At 45.4% G+C, this 22904-nt stretch overlaps 1 protein-coding gene across 1 annotated transcript in view; it reads left to right on the top strand.

Moving 5' to 3' along the window:
- Positions 1 to 4752: 4752 nt before the first annotated feature.
- Positions 4753 to 22904, top strand: part of LOC138754101 (leucine zipper putative tumor suppressor 1-like) — a 31243-nt gene continuing 13091 nt past the window's right edge. Inside the window, exon 1 of the mRNA XM_069917921.1 lies at positions 4753 to 5010. The gene's annotated coding sequence lies outside the window, so the exon portion shown is untranslated. The remainder of the gene's footprint in view (positions 5011 to 22904) is intronic.

Here is a 22904-nt window from a genome sequence, read left to right as displayed (position 1 = left end):
GTTTGTAGGAGGTGAGGGGCATCCAGGGAACATTTGTAAGGCAGCAGGATAAGAGGGGAGAGCAAGGAGAAACCGTGACCACTGATAGACTGGCACCACCTACAGTGGCCCATTGTAGCTTCCCCACCTCCCCCCTTCCCCCATTTGTTTGTGGGCTTTCCCCTCTGATCCCAGCCCCTCAATGCCCAGTAGCAAAAGAACTCTGGACCCTGGAGTTCGATGGATCACTACCGTTACAAAATCCATTTCCAATTTAGGTGGCAGTGTTAGTCAGGTGGTTAGCTCAACACTATTACAGCACCAACAACTCAGATTCAAATAACAGCAAAATGTTTCCACGTTCTCCTTGCGACCACATGAGCTTCCTTAGGGTGCTCTGGTTTCCTCCCGTGTTCCAAAACGTACAGGTTTCGGAGGTTAATTTGTCACATGAGTGTATTTGGGCAGCGCGGGCTTCTTACCGCGCTCTATTGCAAACAATTGCTCCCTGCCTGAACACCTCAACAATAACAACAAACCATTTGACTAGCCTACACAGGAGAAGGAGATGGCCAGGCTTGGCCAATGAGGCAGGTTTAATGAGAATTCCAGTGTTTGGGTCTCAAGACAGGCCAGGAATGGTAACTGCAGCGTGATCCCCAGGAAACATGTTTGGATTTATATATAATGTCAAGAGAGAAAATTTTGCAATACTGCTTAATCCAACAAAGCCCAACAAAGTAGCTACTGGGATTTCAAAGTGGATTTTCAAGTTGAAGTTTATTATTATCATTACAAATATAAAATCTTTCTACTTCTTTGGCTTGGCTTCGCGGACGAAGATTTATGGAGGGGTATGTCCACGTCTGCTGCAGGCTCCTTGGTGACTGACAAGTCCGATGCGGGACAGGCAGGCACGGTCGCAGCGGTTGCAAGGGAAAATTGGTTGCTTGGGGTTGGGTGTTGGGTTTTTCCTCCTTTGTCTTTTGTCAGTGAGGTGGGCTCTGCGGTCTTCTTCAAAGGAGGTTGCTGCCCGCCGAACTGTGAGGCGCCAAGATGCACAGTTTGAGGCGATATCAGCCCACTGGCGGTGGTCAATGTGGCAGGCACCAAGAGATTTCTTTAGGCAGTCCTTGTACCTCTTCTTTGGTGCACCTCTGTCTCGGTGGCCAGTGGAGAGCTCGCCATATAACACGATCCTGGGAAGGCGATGGTCCTCCATTCTGGAGACGTGACCCACCCAGCGCAGTTGGGTCTTCAGCAGCGTGGATTTGATGCTTGCGGACTCTAAAATACAACTGAACAAAAATGGCCTTCCTCAGCCCTCGGTGTAAAAACTGCAAATGCATATATAGACAGCGATTTCCATGCAGTACATATATAAAATAAATAAATAAAAACCTTTAAATATCATGGGCGGCTCGGTTGGTGTCAGTGATTGGAGCCAGGGTTCAAATCCAATGCTGTCTGTAAGGAGTCTGTGCATTTTCCCTGGGGCCTCTGGTTTCCTCCCACTGTTCAAAATGTTCCAGGGGTTAATTGTGTCTAAATTGGGCTGAAATGGCCTGTTACTGTTCTGTATGTCTAAATTTAAAATTTATATTTAAAATAATAGTAGATTCTCGGAGGGTTTGTATGAGCAGTTCATCAGTCATTCAGCGTTCTCGCTGCCCATGGAAAGAAGCTGTTTCTCAGCCTGGCGGTGCTGGCTCCGATACTCCTCTTTCCCAACTGGGAGTAGCTGGAAGATGCTGCGTACAGGGTGGAAGGGGTCCTTAAACAATTTTACGCAGCCTCTTCAGACAACAATCCTGGTAGATCACGTTGACGGGGATGGGGGTGGGAGGGGGGTTGGGGGAGGAGGGAGTCTTCAGTGATTCTCTCTGCCACTCTTATGGTCCTGTGGATTGACCTCCAATCCAATGCTCTCCAGCAACCGGACCACACTGTGATGCAGCTGGCCAGGACGCTCTCGGTAGAGCTCCTGTGGCCGGTAGCCTTGCCTGCTTTAGTCTTCTCAGGAAGCGCAGTCGCTGTCTATAAAATTAAAATGAGCAAAGAACAAAACTTGAACTGCGAAAAACTAAGAAGTAAATCTGTGCAGGGCAGCAGATGATTTAAGTGATGTCAGCACTTCCTGAATAGATGATCCTAATCAGCTTTTCATTGTTTGAACCGAGATCACCAAATCCTGAAATCACACAGAAATGGAAGAGCTTGGTGAGAAAGTTTTCAAGCTGCTGGCTGGAATGAGGGTGGGGGGGAGGTCTGGTTATTACAAACCCACGGTCGCTCAACTTCTGCCGGTGATGTCAATTTAAAGAAAAACTGGAAAATTGAACTATCAGTGTGTAAAGCTGTGTGGGGGAGGGGGAAGAGTCTTGACGGGTAAGGGAGCAGCCATGGAGAGAAATGAGCAAAGTTTTGAGTCATGATCCTTTGTCGAGACTGAGCTGAGGAGGGGAGATAGGATGCGTTGGGGGGGGAGGGTGAGGGAAGGGCATGGGAGAGTGGGGAAACAAGCAGAGGTGGACACCACCAAGTGGGAGGGTGGAGGAAGAAAGTACTGGAATAGGCTAGGAAGTGGGGAATTGGTAAAGGACAGGAACAGGATCAGGGAGGGAGAAAAAGGATGGGGGGGGTAGCTGAAATAGGAGACTAGCATTCATGCCATTGGGTTTTCAGCTACTCAGGCGGAATACGATACGTTGTTCTTAACTTGACCTCTGTCTAAAATGTTACTAACTCCAATGAAGTGTAAGCTCACTGATAATTAAAGGGGAGAATCTCAGTCAGAGGGCTGTGCCCCCAGTCCTGATATTCCAAGATGGATCAATGCAGCCTGGATGTGGACAGACAAATTTACTCTAGCTTCTTGCCTTAGACCAGCCATTCTCAACCAGCCATACAGACCCTCCTGGGGGGTGGGGGGGGCCACAGCACATTTAAGGGAGGGGTGGGGGAAGGACAAAAATCCTAAGTATTTTTAAAAATGTTTTTATGTAGTCGGTAGGTGGTGTCCACCTCTGCCTGTTTCCCCACTCTCCCATGCCCTTCCCTCATCCTCTCCCCAATGCATCCTATCTCCCCTCCTCAGCTCAGTCTCGACAAAGGATCATGACTCAAAACTTTGCTCATTTCTCTCCATGGCTGCTCCCTTACCCATCGAGACTCTTCCCCCCACCCCCCCCTGCCCCACCGCCCCCCCCGCCCCACTCCCCCCCCTCCACAGCTTTACACTGATTGTAAAAGGAACCAACTACTGTAATAGTTGATACCATGTAAAAGTCGACCCCTTATTTTTGGCCCCGGCCATCTGCCCATCTGGGCTCCCGAAGCTCGACCACAGACCCTTGCCTCAGTCGTCCACCTATATGACCTCCCTAGATACACCCCTGAGTGCTGGTCAACAAGCTCCAAAATCTGGGCCTCTGCATCTCCATCTGCAACTGGATCCTTGACTTTATTATTGGAAGACCACAGTCAGTACAAATTGGAAACAATGTCATCTCCACACTTAAAATCAACTCAGGCACACCTCAAGGATGCAGGCTTAGCCCACTACTCAACTCACTCTGTCTACAACAATGATTGTGTGGCTTGGCACAATTGTAATCCTATCTACAAACTTGCTGACAACATCAAGGATGTCAGCAGAATCACAGATGGCATAAAGGAAGTATACAGGAGGGAGATAGTCAATGTTAGCAAAAGGAGCTGATTGTGGACTTCAGGAACGGGAAAACAGGAGAACACAAACCAGTCCTCTTTAAGAGGTCAACAGTGCAAAGTTTTAACTTTATGCCCTCCTGGGTGTCAACATCTCCGAGGATCTGTCCTGGGGCCTCCATGTCGATGCAATCATGAGGAAGGTTCTACATGGTGAGAAGTTTTGAGGAGATTTGGCACGTCACCAAAGACTAGGAGATTCGGCATGTCACCAAAGACTCTTGCAAAAATCCACAGGTGTACTGTGGAGAGCATTCTGACTAGTTGCGTCACTGTCTGGTATGGAGGTGCCAATACACAGGACAAGAAAAAATAACTAGAGAGAGTTGTGAAATCGGTCAGCGCCATCATGGACACCAGTCCCCACTCCATCGAGGACATCTACAAGAGGTGGTGCCTTAAGAAAGTAGCCTTTATCCTCAAGGACCCCCACCACCCAGGCCAGGGCCCTCTTCACTCCTCTACCCTTTGGAAGGAGGTACAGGAGCATGAAGACGAGCACCCAGCAGCTCAAGGACAGCTTCTCCCCCTCCGCCATCAGATTTCCAAACAGACAATGGACCACAGACACTTTCTCTAATTTTTGCAAAAATGTATTTATTTTTTAAAATGTAATTTTTGTAGCAATATTTGCCCTGTAACTTTCCCGCAGAATAACGAATTTCATAACATATTCATGTCAATAAATTCTGAGCTTTTCCAGCACTTTTGTGTATTCCAGACTTAACCCTAAGTCTGTTTGATTATTTGGAACATACGCCCGAAACCCAACAATCCTTTTAACTTTTAAACCAGAGGTGGAGAATAAATAAATCAAAATGCAGAGGAGATGAGCGTGCAATGGGGTGGATGGCCGGAGCTTTTATTTAACGTCGGACAGGATTGATTGGGTTGCAATGGAAATTGTCCCTTTAACAGAGCAAGTCACTTACTCGCCCCAGGAGCCAATCGATGCTGATGTTTCTGCGGGACTGAATGTGTAACGAGGAGGGGCGGTGAAGTCGCTGGACTGCAGCCAGCCAGCCTGTCCTACAGCTTGTATTTCCGCGCAAGGTTTCCCCGGGAGGTGGTAGAAAATGCAGCCAAACTCAGGCGAGTAGTGGGACAACTTTACTTCGCCTTGGCATGTTGTTCCCCGCAAAGTAACACTGGAAAGATGATTAAAGGGCGAAGTAAAGTTGTGTAAACTGTGCAAGGTGCACCGCGAACCTTGCAGTGTCCATTCGAAGAAGGAGCAAGGCAAGTGTTGGTGACACTTTACATTTGGAGAAGGGTGGAACGACAGAAAGACGATGGCGAAAGGTATGGCTCGTCCTTATTGCATTGCAGCTCCCTGGGTGCTACGTGCGTTGGGATATCCCAGCGAGAGCGCAAGGAATTGGGAGGGGAATTTTGCACGTGGATACATTTAAATGTGCTCCTGGTCAAAAGTACTGAGAATGTAAACAGCAGGAGTCCAGTCCAGAGTGTTTGTAGCACGGGACTTACTGCCAGTAAGCGAGGGGGCTCTTTTTCTAAAGGGACGACATCTAAAAGGAAACTAGTTCAGACCACTGGGGAATGAATTGTCTTATTATGATCCAGGTTGAAGTTGAGGGGATGAATGGACTCTTCCTGTTTCAGATTCATTTCTTTGTTTCAAGGTTCCGGTGCACAAAAGGATGTTGCTTTTCAAGCTGTTTGGAATTTCATCTTGTCAATTAATTCTCCACATGACTGAACAACTTTACTCCTCTGTTTGCTTGGTTTGACACAATTGTGCTATTCTTGTGTGCTGTGACACGAGGGCTGCTGTGTTTGTCTTTGCTGCCTGTCCACTCGTTGGCACCTTCCACTCATTCACCCTGTTTGACATTCCTGCTTTGGGTCAGTGCACTTTCATTGCTTTAGTCCAAGCTTCTTGTTGCAAAACTAGGTAAATATTTGGCGGCTTTAGAAATATCAATTTCTGACAGAATATTGATGGCAAAAGCACAAAGCTGGAGAAACTCAGCAGGTCAAACTTTAGAGAGCTAAGCTAAAGATACATAACCAACGATTCGGGCTTGAGCCCTTCATCAAGGTAGCAATAAAATGTGGGCAGAAGTAAAACATGAAAATCTGCAGTCACTGTGGTTGAAGTATAAATACAAAATGCTGGAGAATCTCAGCAGGTCAAACAGTGTCCTTTATATAGTAAAGGTTAAAAAAAAACATGATTGGCATTTCAAGCTCTGCATCAACATATGCAGGCAAGCATCAAAACAAAAGAGTAGGGGTGGGGGAGGGTTATCACCTCCTCTCTTGCGACCGCCCCTCCCCCCCACACTTCCAAGTGCCAGATAGGATAGATAAATGCACTCATTGTCAAATGCAAGGTGAAGAGAAGATTTTAGTTTGGAGTCTTGGTAGACAAGCAACTTTCCCTTTTTCAAAAACTCCCTAATGTAGAGTGATGCAAAAAGAACAACTTAAAGGAGCAGGCTATGAGTGGCTACAGTTAAAAATTAAGGTCATGGATAGTAACTGAATCAAATCCATCAGTTGAAAATGTGAAGACATTGGGCCTAAGAGAATATGTTATCTTGCATGATAAATAAAGGCCAAACTATCAATAACACAGACGCTTACATTGATGCATTCAATGGATGTGGGTCAGAGACTGTGATGGACCTGGCATTGAAGACATCTATGTGAGATGTTGTCTCAAGAGGGCAGCCAGCTTCATAAAGAACTCCAAGAAAAACCCGAAAGTCTGCAGGTTGAAGTAAAAGTACAATGCTGGAGAAACTCTGTGTCCTTGATGTCACACAGATAATGATAAATTACCAAAATTTCAAGGCTTGAGCCCCCCTGATCAAGGTATGGAAAAATGTCAGCAGATGCCTGAACAAAATGGTCGGAGGAGGACCACAGATGGAAAGGCATGAGGGGATGGATAGGAATTTTTTAATCAAAATGAAACCCATCACACTAGTCATAACCTCTTCTCACCTGCTTTCTGAGAAGAAGGTACAGAAGCCAGAAGATGATCAGTTCAAGAACTGTTTTATTTCAATGGCTATCAAGCTCTTGAACCTCCCCTTGTTACCCACATTGTGGATCACTCAAATACCTCAACAAGACCTGTCTACCCTATTACAAACACTTCTGTCTTGCCAAACTATAACTGTGAATATTTATGGTCTACTCCTTTATCCCTTTCCATACGTTAACCATGTATACTATTGGAGTTTCTTTTTCTTGCAAAGTACCTGTTTTGTTGCAGCAAGTAAAAGTTTCAGTGCTTATGTATGACGGTAAACTCATCACCATCATTAAAGGGTTTTGATAAAGCTCGTTTCTCCAAATCAAAAACACCTGTTTTCTGCAACTATCCACATTGTATTGGTCTCCAGACACTTGCTATAATTCTCTAATGTAATTGACGCTGGCAGTCGTCCACTCGACCTAATGCTCCCTGGAATTAAAATAATAGAATATATACTGTATCCAGTCATTAATGAATTCCAATGAACATTTTATTATTTTTACTAGCTTGAAAAATGCTTTGAAAATGTTGACAGAATTTGTGTAAAGTTGAATTTCCACTTTTTTTTTAAATTTTGAATTCCATTATAATCTGGGGTAACCCTTTGTATGTAAATCTGATCATTGAGGATGGATCTCATCACATCTGTATTGTGCAAGCAACAAGGGGGAGAAACTTTTCGAATCAGCAGGTATGAACCCCTCGTATCTCTCCTCATTTTAATAGAAGGTACCAGATGGCAAACCTTGGGCCTCCGTTGGTATCATTTCTTTTCCAACCTCCGGGCCAAGCCACTTGTTGTACCTTTTTGAGTTGAAGTCCACATCGCAAAGAGGTTGTTCAGCACGCAAGAGCAAGTTCAGTAAATAGGAAGGACTGGACGATCAATTGAGTAGATTTGCTTCCCTTGGAGTGTAAGAGGCTGAGCAGTGATCTGATGGAGGCAGACAAAATAAGAGGCAAGGATAAGAGTAGATGGTCAGAATCTTCTTCCCATGGTAGGGTGTCAAAAACAGAGGTCATAGGTATCAGGTGAGGGGAAGGAATTTGAAAGGGAATGTTTTTTTTTAAACACAGTGGTTGATAGCTAGATTGCCCTGCAAGATGAGTTGGTGGAATTGGATACAGTTATGACGCTTCAGAGGCATTTGGCCAGGCATTGAGTGCACGCATGCATTCTTAGCAACCGCCGACTGTCAGACATAGCCACACCAGGCCTGCGATGTCCATTGAAGCCTGCACCAACAGTACCTTGGTCCTCTACCCCAGAGGGGTGAGATCATTGGAGGTATTAAAGAGGATAGGTAAATGTTTGAAAGATCGTAAAATTCAGGGCTATTGAGAAGTGGCACCAAAGAGGAGATGAAGTGCTTGGCATTATCAGCCATGACTATGTTGAATGCATGGCAGGACTTGATGGGCTGGGTGGCCTTATAGTTTCCTCTTTTATATAAACATCACCTCATGCCCCACTCCACCCTCACCCCCATCCATCCATCCATCTATCAGCATGGTGCCACCCTCACTGAACAAATGAATGAACCAGTGCCTCGGAGGTGAAGAGAGCATTTCCCACATTCAGGGCCTTGATCTCCAGCACAACCATTTCACCCTGGAGGAAACTGCTATAACACGCTAAAATAAAGGGAGGGCCTGATTCAAACCCCCCCCCCCCCCCTCCGTCCAAGACCTCAGTCACCCACATAAGGTGTTCCACGACTGTAATGCGCACACAGACTCAATAGCTAATCCACAAAGGGCACATCACTGTCCTACATAGACCTCTCCAGCTTCATGTAAACTCTGTTGGTCTCCACAGATGACTAGCATTTTTAATTTTAACCATTTGTAAATTCTGCTGGTTAAGATGAGACAAGCTACAGTCCCTGGATAAAGGTGCTGTTTTTAAAAGAAAAATGTATTTGAAATTTTGCTGGATCCAACTCTATTGATTTGCCAGGGGTGAATGTGACTCCCATGTTTAAGGGAGGGGTGTTGCATTCCCCTGAAACCTGTGATGAAATTTTGCCCCCACCCCTCCGTAACGCAGTCACATCTGCACTTGCAAGAAGAAAACAAAATACAAATTCCTTGACAGCCAGTTTTAGTTCCACTTCTCCAATTGCTTGGGAAAGGGTGAATTTCTATTCTTTGAATTGCTGTAATGCAGGAGTTTCTTGTAATCTGCTTGGGGGGGGGGTGGGGGAGAGAGAAAGAGAACCTTCACTCTACGCAAATTAACACAGTTGAAAGGGCAGAGGTACTGATAAGTTTGTAAATGATCCATTCGAGCTGGTCTATCTTGCAGCTGGAAATTTGCTTCTGACGGCGGGGGGAGAAATGGGGAACTTGTTCTTGCTTGAGTTTCACCATTAGACTTTAAAGCAGCTGTCTGCAGAAGCAGCTCACTGGTGATACTTGACGCCACAGTGCATTGGCATTGGGCCAGTTTGTCCCCAGCCAGAGCAGAAGCTCTGTGGGGTAGCATTGTGTTAATGGAGCAGTGAGAAGTGGATGGGTAATACTTGTCTTGGGTCCCATTGCTGGATGATTCCACAGTGGGGAGACCCAAGGCAACATGTCCTTCTGAACATGCCAGTGCTCTCCAAGCCATGAGGAGCTGGAGAAAGGAAATGGCCAGACCTTAAGGCTGGCTGTTAGGTGGGGGGGGGGGGGGGGGGCAGGGTCTGGATATCAGCCAGAGTTATGAGCAGGCTTGCAGTCCGAGGGAGGTGGAGTTTGTTCTAATGATTGGTATCCTTTTTGTAACCATTGAGTCTGTTCCCACCCTTACTTTCGTATCCATGCATTCCCGTCACTGTCCATTTACGCCATTACCACCACTGTGACACCTTGACACTTCTCCGCCCCCCCACCTTGATGTTTATGAGACTTGCCCTTGGTGTCAGCCTCTCATTGATGGTTGGACTCTAGGCTGTGGTCCTTCCCACAGCCCCCTCGCGTTGGCAGCACCAATCCTCAGTGTGTCCTCCTGCAGCCTGGAACATGCCAGTTGACAGCATTCCCGCATGGACATCTCTGTGCACTGAAAGGCCAGCAGGTTTCAGGCAGATGGAGGTCACTCAGCTCTGAGACCCTCCACCCCTCTGCCGAAATAAAGTACATTAAGTTTTCAACTCAAATGTAGATTGTTGAAATACATGCGACTTCAGTCGGTTGTTTAGATATTAGTATCTGGAGATCTTGCAACTTTTCTGAATTAGAATTGGGAGGTTCCTTGAGGAAGAGAAGCAAGTGGCCCTTTCAGTGTCCCTGCCTCCCGTTCCAGAAGCAACGTGTTGAGACAAGCCCTAAAATAACTCTGGGGTGTGACATGACAATCCAGAATCCAGGTTTAGGCTTACAATGTTCAAAAGCCATGATGGAAAGACTGAAATAGCTGGATCATGTGGTAGGAACAGAGCCAAGTATCACTTCTCTTACACATTTCACAACAATCCAAAGAGGAGTATTTCATTCATGGTCAGCTAATGTTTTACTTTAATTTTTTCACTCAGTCTTGCAAAAACACACCCTATCGTTCATGCGCAGCAATATCCCAAATTTTAGGTGAGCTGAAAGAATTTTTAAATTAATTTTTGGGGATTTGAAAGGTGCAACCTTTCTGCTTTTATTCAGTGCATGCACTGAAATCTGCTGATCAGAACAATTAGTGGACACTTTTTACGTGCAACTCTGTGGCCGCCTCCTGCCAAGCCCCTGTGTCCAACTATGGCAGTAACTCTACAAACAAGTGACCTCTTAGGCTGTTGAAGAATCAGACACACAAGTGGGGTTCGAGGTAGGAAAGATTCAGTTTCCTTTTCCATGCCCCCCCCCCAACCCGCCACCAACTGAAAGAGGTGAAGCAGACCAGTTTTTAAACAACAATCCAGTCGATATTAAATTTTAAATTTAGACATGCGGCGTGGTAACCGGCTCTTTTGGCCCACAAACCTGTGACACCCAATTGACCTGCAATCCCCTGATAAATTCTGAATGGTGGGAGGAAACCCACCTAGATTTGGGAAGAACGTACAAACCCTTACCAACACTGCAAGATTCGAACCCTGGTCGCTGGTGGCCAGACAGGCAGGGAGGCCACACTTCCTCAATACACAACACACGGCTCCAGTGACACTGGGCTCAATCCTAACCTTGAGTGTTAGGTGGGTGGCGTTTGCACGTTCCCCCTGTGAGTGGGTTTCTTCCTGATGCTCTAGTTTTCTCCCACATCCTAAAGACGTGTGAGTTATTTGTCTGTTGACACCGTTGAGTTGGTGGAAGTGTGGAGGGAGGAGCAGTTGTTGGGAATGTAGTGAGTATAAAATTTAATTCGTTGTTTTGTGGCAGCATCACATTGCAAACATTTATACAAACCATCTTACATAATAAATAGTACAAGAAAAAGTCAAGGTAAGGTAGTGTCTTTGGTTCATTGTTCATTCAGGAACCTGATGGCAGCGGGAAAGAAGCTGAGTGTTCATCTTCAGGCTCCTGTATCTTCTTCCTGATGGTAGCAGAGTGAAGAGGACATGGCCTGGGTGGTTGAGGTCCTTGAAGATAGAGGGTGCTTTCTTAAGATGTCACCTCTATTAGATGTCCTCGATGGAGTGAAGTCTAGTGCCCCTGATGATGCAGGCTGAGTTAACAACCCTCTGGAGTTTTTTTTCTTGTTCTCTACATTGGCACCTCGTACCAGACAGTGATGCAACTAGCCAGAATGTTCTCCGTGATACATCTGTAGAAGACTAGTACAGATGGGTTTGAATCGGTGGGCTGAAGGGCCTGTTTCCATATTGTGAATCCAGGTCTCTCTTCTAATGCATTGGTGAGATTTGTGAGTCACTGAGAAACTTGCCAACAAAATGTGGCCAGACAGAGGAAGGAGATTTGGCCGCTCTCTCTCCTCTGAAAGCTGCTGGAGAATCTGCCCTGACTTTTCTTTTGCATTCCTTTGCTCCAGTTCCCTCCTGCTGTTCTCCCCAGTACACCCCTTCCTGACATCTGCTCCAGTTAGCTTCACTCCAAACATTGGCCATTGATTTCCCTTCATGTACGCTGCCTGACCTTTTGAGTTCTGCATTCTGTCTGATTGTTAGAAGCAATTTTGCCTCATTTACTCCATCCAAACCTTTGATCTAGAATCTCCACTAACCTCTCCGTCCTCAACAAAACTACTATTTTTTTTCCTTTCTTTATGACTCTCCTTAGGAGAGCTGGCTGAGGGGGGGGGGTGGGGGTTTTGTTTTTTTTTTTCTTTACTTTTTTTTCTATAAATATAACGTTCATGTTTCTGGTTCATTGTTGTATATATTCTTTACTATCTGTATTTTGAACGAATAAATAAAGTTTAAAAAAAAACAAAACTACTTCAGCTTCTCCATTCATTTAGACCTAGCTGAATTTTACTCCCCACCCCCAGCTTTGTTCTAGAATATCTCCTCTTCAGCCCTCAACACTTCAAGGCTCATCTTTAGCTGCCACAGCACGCCGCTCATTCTGCAAGAAACACGATAGGCTGAAGGTGCTGTGATTGTGGTTAAAAAGAAGGGCTCTGGCCCAAAATATTGGCGATATATCTTTGTCTCCTATAGATGCTGAATAGACCAGCTGAGTTCCTCCAGCATTTCTGTGTTTTTGCAACTTGTTCTGCTGCGTGTCTCTGCAGATTAGAAACAAGAGCTGGGTTTGCATTTAAATTAGCACAGACTGGAAAGTGCTCAGGTTAGGTGCAACCTTGAGAACATTGCTTTTTTTGCAAAGAAATTGTGATGGGAATAGGGCAGGTGAGTGCACTCCATCTTTGGCTCAGGGAATTGGTAACCGGATAGGCTGAAGATGAGGGGGAAGAGATTTTATAGGCACCTGAGGGATGACTTGTTTTTAACACAGAGTGGTGTGAGCTGCTGGTCGGGGTGATTGAGGCACGTGCTATTGCATCGTTTAAGATGGATACATAGATAGGATGAGGATATGGGCCAAATGCAAGCAGGTAGCAATTTAAAGATCATTCTTGCCCCTTCATTCCTTAAGGTTTTAATGGATTGCTGTCGGGAAGTGTCAGAATTTTTGCAACACATTTGAATTCCAGTCATGGTTAAGTGCAAAATCTGAATTTCTGTTCAAACAATAAAATGTACTGTGCTCCCACTCTCGCGGAGTTATTAATCTGGTAATTGAGGATAACAATGTGTGTAATTCATGGCCAGAGACTAGAGTTTAATCGCTGGGTTGGATAATTGACAAGATCAGTAGGAACGCTAGAGAAAATGAGAAATTATAAGGATAAACGAAAGCAATTTTTTAACTTTGTGTAGAAACTTGCTAGGTCTTTGTGTCTTTATCAAACTAGCCAATTCCTTTCCAAATTGTCTCCTTGATCTTTTCCCCAAAATCTGCGTCTCCCAAAACCCACATCTGTTTGTCCACCAACTGCTCGCAAACTCAGCAGGTCATGCAGCAAGTCAGGAGAAGCAAAGGGTGACCAAAGTTTCAGGCCTGGGCCCTTCGTAAGCTGTGGATGTGGACCCTCTAGCTGGGTTTTCCTGGGGGCTCCGCTTTTCTCCCACCGTTCTTATCTGGTCCTTGTTGGTTGGATCGTGCTGTGCATACATTAGCATCAAGTTTCCCCACACGTGCAAAATTGGCGAACTTTATGGTGACGACTCCTGACTTGGATTCGATCCCGCTGTCTGGGTGGAGTATTCATGCTCTGCTCGTGTCTTTGTGGGTTCCTTTCCCCACCCCTCCTTGATGTCAATTGAGTGTAATTGAGCAGCACTGGCTTGAAAGAACCCGTATATCTAAATTTAAGGAAAATTAAAAACTGCGGCATTGACCACGTCGCCCTAGAGCAGTGGTTCTCAATCTTTTTCTTCCCACTCACATCCCACTTAAAGTAATCGGCACTCTGTGATTAGTAAGGGGTTGCTTAAAGTGGGATGTGAGTGGGAAGGGAAAGTTGAGAATCACTGCTCTAGAGTGTTAGGCAAACAATTGTCACTGAAATATTTTGCTTGGGAAAAATTGTCATTGGCCCATTTCCACTGGAGTTCTGAAACCGTGCACATAACGAGTCAATTGAGTTCGATTAAAACAGTGGTTTTCAAACTTTTTCTTCCCATCCACATCCCACCTTAAGCAGTCCCTTACGAATCACAGAGCACCGATAGCATAGGGAATACTTAAAGTGGTATGTGAATGGAAAGAAAAAGGTTGAGAATTACTTTCTACTCCTGATTGTTATTCCTTGGTGATATCTTTTAAGCAGCAAATTAGATGCTGCTTGTTGAATCTGAGAACCATGCAGTCTCTTGAAAAGAAATTCTTTCAGGGTTTCATTGGGCCACTTAACTATCACAATGTTTAAATGGAGCACTGAGAGCTCATTAAATCAGTCATCATTTAGTGAGATTTGTGAGCCAGTGTGAATTGCGTTCTAATCCTAATCATTGGTTTGTGGAATGTCTCAGTTTGTCACTCTTCATTTGGTAAATCCAGAGACTTTATGGTGCCATCGCTGGGGGAGTGATGCCCTCTCAGAGGGATCACCTTACAGACAATCAAGAACAGGTGATGTAAAAGATTTAGCGGTGCTGTCCTATTTCCAAGCAGGAGAGAATTCTCCTGAGGATAATTAGTCCTCCATGAAAATGATGGTAGCGGCTTATCTGGTCCTTGTTGGTTGGATCGTGCTGTGCATACATTAGCATCAAGTTTCCCCACACGTGCAAAAGTGGCGAACTTTATGGTGACGACTCCTGACTTGGATTCGATCCTGCACCACAGTGCTGTCTGGGTGGAGTATTAATCCTCTGCTCGTGTCTTTGTGGGTTCCTTTCCCCACCCCTCCTTGATGTTTTACAACACCAAATCAGCCCTGCAGCTCACCCTAGCCATACCGACAATCTATAGTCATCCCATTAACCAGCACGTGGTACTTAGGATGGCACAGTTAGTGTACCAGTTAGCACCAGGCTATTGCAGCGCTAGCAATCTATGTTCGAATCCATCGCTGTCAGCAAGGAGTTTGTGCATTTTCCCCACATCTGCATGGTGTCTTCCGGGTGCTCCAGTATCCTCCCACCCTTCAAAAACATACGGGGGTTGTAGGTTAATTGGTGTATTTGGGCAACACGCGCTCTTGGGCTGGAAGGGCCTGTTGCCATGCTGTATGTCTAAATTTAAAATTTAACTTTGCCTTGGTAATTCAAGTGCTCACCCAGACACCTGTTAAATGTGAGAGTCTCTGCGTCTGTCAGTGTATTTCAAAATCCAACTTCAACCTGTGGATTTAAAAAAAAAAAAAAAAAAAATCCTTTCCTCTAATCCTCTTGCTTCTTGTCTTAAAACTTTGTTCCTGGGTATGAATTCCTCCATGAATGGGAAAAGTTTACTGCCTTTTATTGTATCCATGCCTATCAATATGGTACACTCTATCCAGACCCGCACCCCCATATTCTGTCATCCAAGTAAAGCAAACCCACTCTGTCCAATCTCCTTACAATGGAGACTGTATCCCAGGCAACATCCTGATGAATCTTCTCTACACCCTGTCTAGTGAGATCACACCGTTTCTATAGTGTGGCAGCGCAAATTGCACACCAAATCCCAGATGTGTCCTCACCAATGTATTATCACTTCCCTGCTCTTGTTCTTGATTCCCTGACTAATGGCAGCATGCAACCCACGCACCATATTTGCCCCTCTAACTGCAGCCGCTTTTATACTGCAAAGTTGCGGTATTCCCGTAGATATGGTCTGTCTCAGGAAGCCAGCTTGAACGTTCATGCAGAACCGACAAAAGCCGGCTCCGTTAGTCAAATATGCTCCACTACTGAGACTACCTACCAAGGTCGATTAAGATGGGTAAGTCAAGGTTTTCCCCCCCACCACTCACCAACCCACCTTGCAATTCTTTCATGCAGTGCTCGAAATGGGGATAAAACCCAGCTTTCAAGCTCTGTGTAAAAGGAGCTTGTGTGTGCTGCTTCCTTCAGAGAGCTTTAGACTTGAACACTCTTGTTCCTCCAGAATCGCTGTTCTCTCCTTGTTCGATGTGCTAAAGGGCAGTAGGGTAATATTCTATCCTCCTTTGCCCTGCTGATAAAACGCTCCTGAAACTACGCTTCTCAATAACCACACTATCTCCAGTTCTTGTGGCTTCTGCAGACATACAATTCTCTCTGCCTACACTAATGTTTAAATGGTTACAGTATGTAATGTACAGTGTTGTCCCAGCACTGACACATACCATACAGCACCAGGCACAGGCTTCTAATCATAAAAGCAACCCTTCACCTTCTGCCTCCTGGTATCAACCTGAAGAAGGGATTTTTTTCTAAAAATAGACTTTATGCACGATAAATTATTTACAAAAAGAATATCTCTTCAACCCCTTATTGCCATGTCCATACATTTCCAACACTGTGCTCATTTGCATTATCTCCACCACTGTGGTACTTCCCCAATCTGTTGTTTGAGAGGCTTCCCCTCTGGTCTCAGCCCCTCAATGTCCAGTCGCGGAAGGACAATTTTTTGAGCCTGGGCCCTTTGTTGCGTAAACCGAAATGTTGGCTACACTTTATTTCCTATGGATCCACAAGTACCTGGAACCAGAGCTGGAGAGCACGTGGCGCAAGATGGCGGCAGAGACAAACAACTGGAAAGGATAAAGGGTCAGGGCGGGCACATGGTTGTGGAGCTTGAGAGCAGTGGAGATAGCTTGGGGAGAGCAGAGAGAGACTCTCACAGAACTCTCTTCGAAGTCTGTGGGAGAATTTCTCCAGGGATGTTAGGATCTGCTGACTTGTTAGTTTAAATCTCACAGCAACACTGGGAGAACTTTGAAGGGCGCAAGCCCAAAACATTGGTTCTGTATCTTTCTCTTTGCTGTCTAAAGATCCAAAGCGCTTGACGTCCTGTTTTGCGGAAACTGCCAAAATGTTTGGCCTGGAAGTCAGCCTGAAAAAAACTGAGGTCCTCCATCAGCCAGCTCCCCACCATGACTACCAGCCCCCCTCCCCCCCCAACATCTCCATCAGGCACACAGAACTCAAAATGGTCAACCAGTTTACCTATCTCGGCTGCACCATTTCATCGGATGCAAGGATCGACAACGAGATAGACAACAAACTCGCCAAGGCAAATAGCGCCTTTGGAAGACTACACAAAAGAGTCTGGAAAAACAACCAACTGAAAAACCTCACAAAGATCAGCGTATACAGAGCCGTTGTCATACCCACACTCCTGTTCGGCTCCGAATCATGAGACCTCTACCAGCATCACCTATGGCTCCTAGAACACTTAGCTGAAGATCCAACTGCACTGGGTAGGTCACGTCGCCAGAATGTAGGACCATCACCTTCCCAAGATCGTGTTCTATGGTGAGCTCTCCACTAGCCACCGAGACAGAGGTGCACCAAAGAAGAGGTACAAGGACTGCCTAAAAAAATCTCTTGGTGCCTGCCACATTGACCACCGCCAGTGGGCTGATGTTGCCTCAAACTGTGCATCTTGGCGCCTCACAGTTCGGCGGGCAGCAACCTCCTTTGAAGAAGACCGCAGAGCCCAACTCACTGACAAAAGACAAAGGAGGAAAAACTCAACACCCAACCCCAACTAACCAATTTTCCCTTGCAACCGTGTCTGCCTGTCTCGCATCGGACTTGTCAGCCACAAACGAGCCTGCAGCTGACGTGGACATTACCCCTCCATTAATCTTCGTCCGCGAAGCCAAGCCAAAGAAGGATAAAGTGGCCAGCATTATATTTTCACTTTGCGTCTAATGGTCGGGTTCTTCCTAGTCACTGAGAAGCAACGCTACAATTCGATCTAGCAACCTTTCTTTAATGTCACTCGCCACTTAACTAATGGAAACTTGCTTTTTTCCCCCCACAGAACAGTTAGGGAAAATCATTTCATAAAAGTCTCTCCTGTATAATTTTGCAGGGATGAGAAATTTCGGGGATGAGAAATTTCGGGGATGAGAAATTTCGGGGATGAGAAATTTCGGGGATGAGAAATTTCGGGGATGAGAAATTTCGGGGATGAGAAATTTCGGGGATGAGAAATTTCGGGGATGAGAAATTTCGGGGATGAGAAATTTCGGGGATGAGAAATTTCGGGGATGAGAAATTTCGGGGATGAGAAATTTCGGGGATGAGAAATTTCGGGGATGAGAAATTTCGGGGATGTTTCGACCACTCTGACCACTTGGGTCTTTCAAAGACCCTTTGAAAGCTTCAAAATTATTCCTTTCCAATGAAGCCACACAGAAGGAACCATTATCCCCCGAGAGTCCAGACACACACTCCAAAATGTCCTGCTCCAATCGCAAGGCAACAACATTCTTTGTGCCAGAGAGCCAGGGCTGGTCCTGATTTCCCACCCTCATTTGCATTCCAATAACATTAGCAGAGGTGCACGCATCACTGATCCAACACTGGGAGCACTTTCAACACAGCTGAAGGAACATTTGGTTTAAGTGTTCTTGCTATTCACCAAATGTCACACTGATTGAATTAAACAGCATAGTCTATTCAAAGAAGGCTGGTTAAATTGTTCATAATGATTAAGTACCAGCTTCTGTCTTCCACTTTAAATGAAAATTAGCTTATGAGGTACTACAGTTGTTTTAATTTAATTAACCTTGCTATTATTGTGCAACACTATTACAGCGGCAGCAACCCAGCTTTGAACGTTCTCCCCATGACGGCGTAGCTTTCCTCTGGGTGCTCCCACCCTCCCAAAAAAAAACTTGCGGGGATTGTAGCTTAATTGGGGTCTTTGGGCAACATGGGCTCGTGGACCAGAAGGGCCTGTTATCGTGTCGTGTATCAAAATTTAAGAGGGGAATGGTTAGCGTAGTAGTTACAGGGATCAGGGTTAGAATCTGGAACTGTCTATAAGGAGTTTGTACGATCTCCCCGTGTCTGTGTGGGTTTCCTCTGGGTGTTCTGGTTTCTTCCCACTCTTCGAAACGGACTTAGGTTTGTAGATCAATTGGGTGGCATGGACTTGTGGGCTGGAAGAGCTTGTTCCCATGCTGTAGTTTAAATTTAAGATCTGCTGCTATCAAATTTCATTCAGCAGTGGAGAGCATGTTCAAAAGTATTAATCAAAAATACATTGATTTAGCTTAACATGAAAGCTGTGGTGAATAGAATTGAAAGGTCTTCAATTACCATTAAGCCGTGATTGATTCTTGAGTCATGGACAAGAACGAGTCCATTCAGCCCATTCGCTGAGAGTATGTGGAGAAGGATGCAAGGGTCCTTGTCATGGTTCATTCTCAGCAGCATGGGAACTCTCTGATCTGTGGGCTCTTCCCGGGGGTGCACATAGGGAACTGCTGGAAGGCCATCAACTCTGTGAAAGACCCACTTTGGTCTGCCTGAAATCCATTGCTCTTTCAGCACACGAAGATATCGGTGAGGGAACGCTGCCGACTGGCACGTTCCAGGCTGCAGGAGTACGTGCTGAGGCTTGGTGCAGCCAACGCAAGGGTACTGTGGGGAAGGACCACAGTCCTTTCATCACCGGGTGCTGAGGGGCTGAGACTGAGGGGAAAGTCCCTCAAATAAGTGGGGGGGGGGGGCGGGAAAAGAAAGGACAAGGTAGCATAGTGGTGGAAATAGAATCGAATGTAACAAGGCACAGTGATGAGAATGTCTGGTTGCGAAAGTAAGGGTGGGAGCAGACTCTGAACGGTTTTCCATTTTACTATGAATCAAGTCTATTATCGGAAAAAAAAAATTTGGTCCATTATCATTACGCTAGCTCTGAAATACACTGATCAATTACACTTCCCAAAGGGAAAAATGGTCTAGGTGGTGCTCACAATGGATTTAAAGATAGTACGAAATCTTGGGTAAAGGGGTAATGGTATTGGTAAGCCTGGGAATTGAGAGCATTTCATAATTTAGCAAAGGGGGAACCAAGACATTGATAAGGAAAGTAATAAGGGGAATCGACAAGAAATATAAAAGCAGATTGCAGAAGAATCCGTGGCTCTATATATATTTTTTAAAAAAATGTTAATGGTGTGACTGCCTGCAAATAGGAGGAACAACACCTCATCTTCCATCTGGATGGCATTAATATCGACTTCCCTGGTTTCTGTTGATACCACCCCGCCCCCCACGCCATGTCCTTCCCTTGCTCTGTTTCTCTCTCTATCTCTCCCCTTCCTTTTCCCTCTGTCTTCTTTCACTGAGCCAAAATCAATTCTCGCCTTTCCTCTTATCGAATCCAATTAACGCCTTTAGGCTGTTGGTCTGGTCTCTTTTCACCACCCCCCCCCCCCCCCCCACCCCTTTCTCTCTAGTCTGCCTGTTCCTTGCTTTTACCTTGAAGAAGGCCCCAGGCCCGAAACATCAGTAATATATCCTCCAGCATTTCTGTTTTATTTTAAAAAAAAACTACTTCAATGACACCAGATCAAATTTTTTCTTCTTGGGCAGTTCTTCAGATGTCCTTTCTGCTTCTTTGTGTGGTGACTGTAGGTGGGAACAATGGACTCTTCCAGAGGCAACTCGGATGGGTAATTTGGGAGCTGGTGCACTTCTTCCTGCATTTACTTCTGTATGCGCCACTTGCATGGACCATGGTTCTCGTCTCCACCCCAAAGGCAGCTTCTTTACTTTGATTGGACAGGGGTCAGTTGGATGTTGCAAGGGGGCTCGAAGACCACCCTTGAATCTTTGTCCTCCTGGTCATCCTTTCTCGTGACAGGTCATCACTCTGCTGACAGGTCATCACTCTGATTTCCCTCAATGATCACTGGATTGTACACCTCTGGTTTTCCCTTCAAGTCAGTGATCAGCTCCTTGGTTTTGGTGACGTTGAGTGCGAGGTTGCTATTGGTGCACCATTCGGCCAAGTTTTCAATTTCCCTCATGTATGCTAACTCTTTGCCCCTTTTTAAACAGCAACCTATCATGGTATTGTTAGCAAATTTGTAGATGGTGTTATCGTCGTACCAAGCCACAGAATCGTAGGTGTAAAGTGAGTAGAGGAGGGGGCTAAGAACGCAGCCCTGCGGTGCTCCGGTACTGATGGAGATTGTGGAGATGTTCTCACCAATTGTGGCCTTGAATTACACAGTGCAGTGTTGAGTCCCAGGTCTTGGAGACTGCTGATCAATTTTGAGGGATGACGGTGTTAAATATCGAACTATTGTCTATAAAGGGTACCCTGATGCCGATGACTAATGGCCACTCCCCTGACCTGTTGAGGGGCTTCTAAATAGAAGTTTGCTAGTAAGTCATGTGGTGCAATGACATGCACGCACCTGAAGAAATTTGGGCCTCTATTTAATTCTGCATTTATCTCATATGCCCTATTAAGTGCTTTCAGGTAAAATCAGTGAGCTCATTTTGATAGGATTGACATTGGTCAGTTTTTTGAGCACATTTTGATCTCTGTTAATGGTGGGAAACAGACACTTAAAAATAATTATCTTTATGGCTGCATATTTAGGAGCATTAATCATTTGGGGATCTTGTTTGCCTTTGGCGCAACCCCGAACCTCGGCAGGTTTTGTAAAGTTTGCATTGTGTGCCTGTCAGTTCAATCAGCCTGACCCTACCAAATGTTGGGGGATTCCTGTTTTTGCTGGTGGTGTTGAAACTGCAATGAGTAACCCAGCCCTTTCACTTCACTGTGAGGCGACTTGAGCCTTCATTCCATACCTGTGAACAAAGATTTTCTTATGTGCGATGCTTGCTCACGAAGCCCCTCAGATCTCTTAAGAAGCTTAAAATCACTTGAAAGAGTTTTTAAAACCAAGGCTGACACAATAAATTTATGAGAGCAAAGCATTCCTTTGAGCCCATTTGACAAGCAGGATCTTAAAGAATACACAAGTCACAGAACTTGTTTTGGGGAAAGTAATGTTAACACCTCTACCAGCGAGAAAACCAGCCCAAACATCTAGTGCATGCAAACCTCAGAAAATGCTCTGCCACGCACGCCCATGTGCAAAGTTAATGGAGCTGCTGAACACTAAAGGTTGACAAAGCCTGTGCATTCAAGTTGTTTTCAGAGTTTCTCATCTGACTGTACTTGGGAGCCATTCCCCCTTTTTCTCCATGTCTTTGTAAAGAGTACATAATAAATAGGAACAGGGGTCGGCTATCCGGCCCACCACTCAATGAAATTGTGCCTGATCTGATAATCAGCTTATTTGCTTTTCCCTGTATCCCTCAATTCCCCTACTACAGGGGTGTCAAACTCAAATTCACGGAGGGCCAAAATTAAAAACTTGGACTAAGTTGAGGGCCGAACTAAATATTTATTGAAAATTTTCAACAACATCTGCATGTTTTCACTTCTTTCAACATATGTAATGTTAAACTTTTTCTTATTAAAATAAATGTTTAATAATAGTTTTAGATAAACTCTTTCCAGAAGCATTAACAAATGAGAAATAAAATATTCAATAAATAAAATATTTCTCTATAGAGGATTTGTCAAATGTTGCTAGTGTGCTGTCAAATAGTAAAATCTGAGGGCTATTGAGAATGTGGGAGAATAACATGATTCCTGAAAAATCAAATGGGTGATTGATTGTGGGCATGAACTCTAGCTGGGTTATTTGCCATGCCCTTTTTCCATTGGTACAGATACCCTTTGATTTACACACTTTTCAAGTTTTATGCCTAATGAGCTTGTATCCAGGTGCAGGACCATTTTTAACCAGGAATATATTTATCACTGTGACATGAAACTATTGGAAGATCGTTTTATCCTGAGATTAAAGTTCATAATCCTTACTCAGGCCTGTGTGCGGGAGGGTGGGGTTTGCGGGCGATCGGGTTGGACAACGACAGTGCGGGGGCATCGGCTCTCGCTGCAGGGCGGCATCTCGGCGGATCAGCGGTCCTGTCACCGTGAGTCGCGGGTCGGCCTGCGGCAGGGAGGGGGAGTGGGCAACGGTCCTGGCGAGGTCAGGCCTGAGGCCTCCAGTTCCGGGCGCTGGGAAGCGGCCTTGGCTTCCCCTGACACCGGCCAGGCCCCAAAACCAGAGTCCACGGTGAGACCCTGCAACGTAAACAGAGGAGGTGGGGGCGATTAGCAGGCTGATGCCAATGCATTCTGGGATTTATAATTTTAGCTATGCATGCGCTATACTGGTGCGGCGGCCAGCGGGCCACCTCTAATACATTTTTGAAATGATCTT

This window comes from Narcine bancroftii, chromosome 2 (genome assembly GCF_036971445.1).
Source record: "Narcine bancroftii isolate sNarBan1 chromosome 2, sNarBan1.hap1, whole genome shotgun sequence".
Classification (NCBI taxonomy): Eukaryota; Metazoa; Chordata; class Chondrichthyes; order Torpediniformes; family Narcinidae; genus Narcine; species Narcine bancroftii.
Note: the sequence above shows the minus strand (reverse complement) of the source record. Positions and strands in the feature narration are given on the sequence as shown.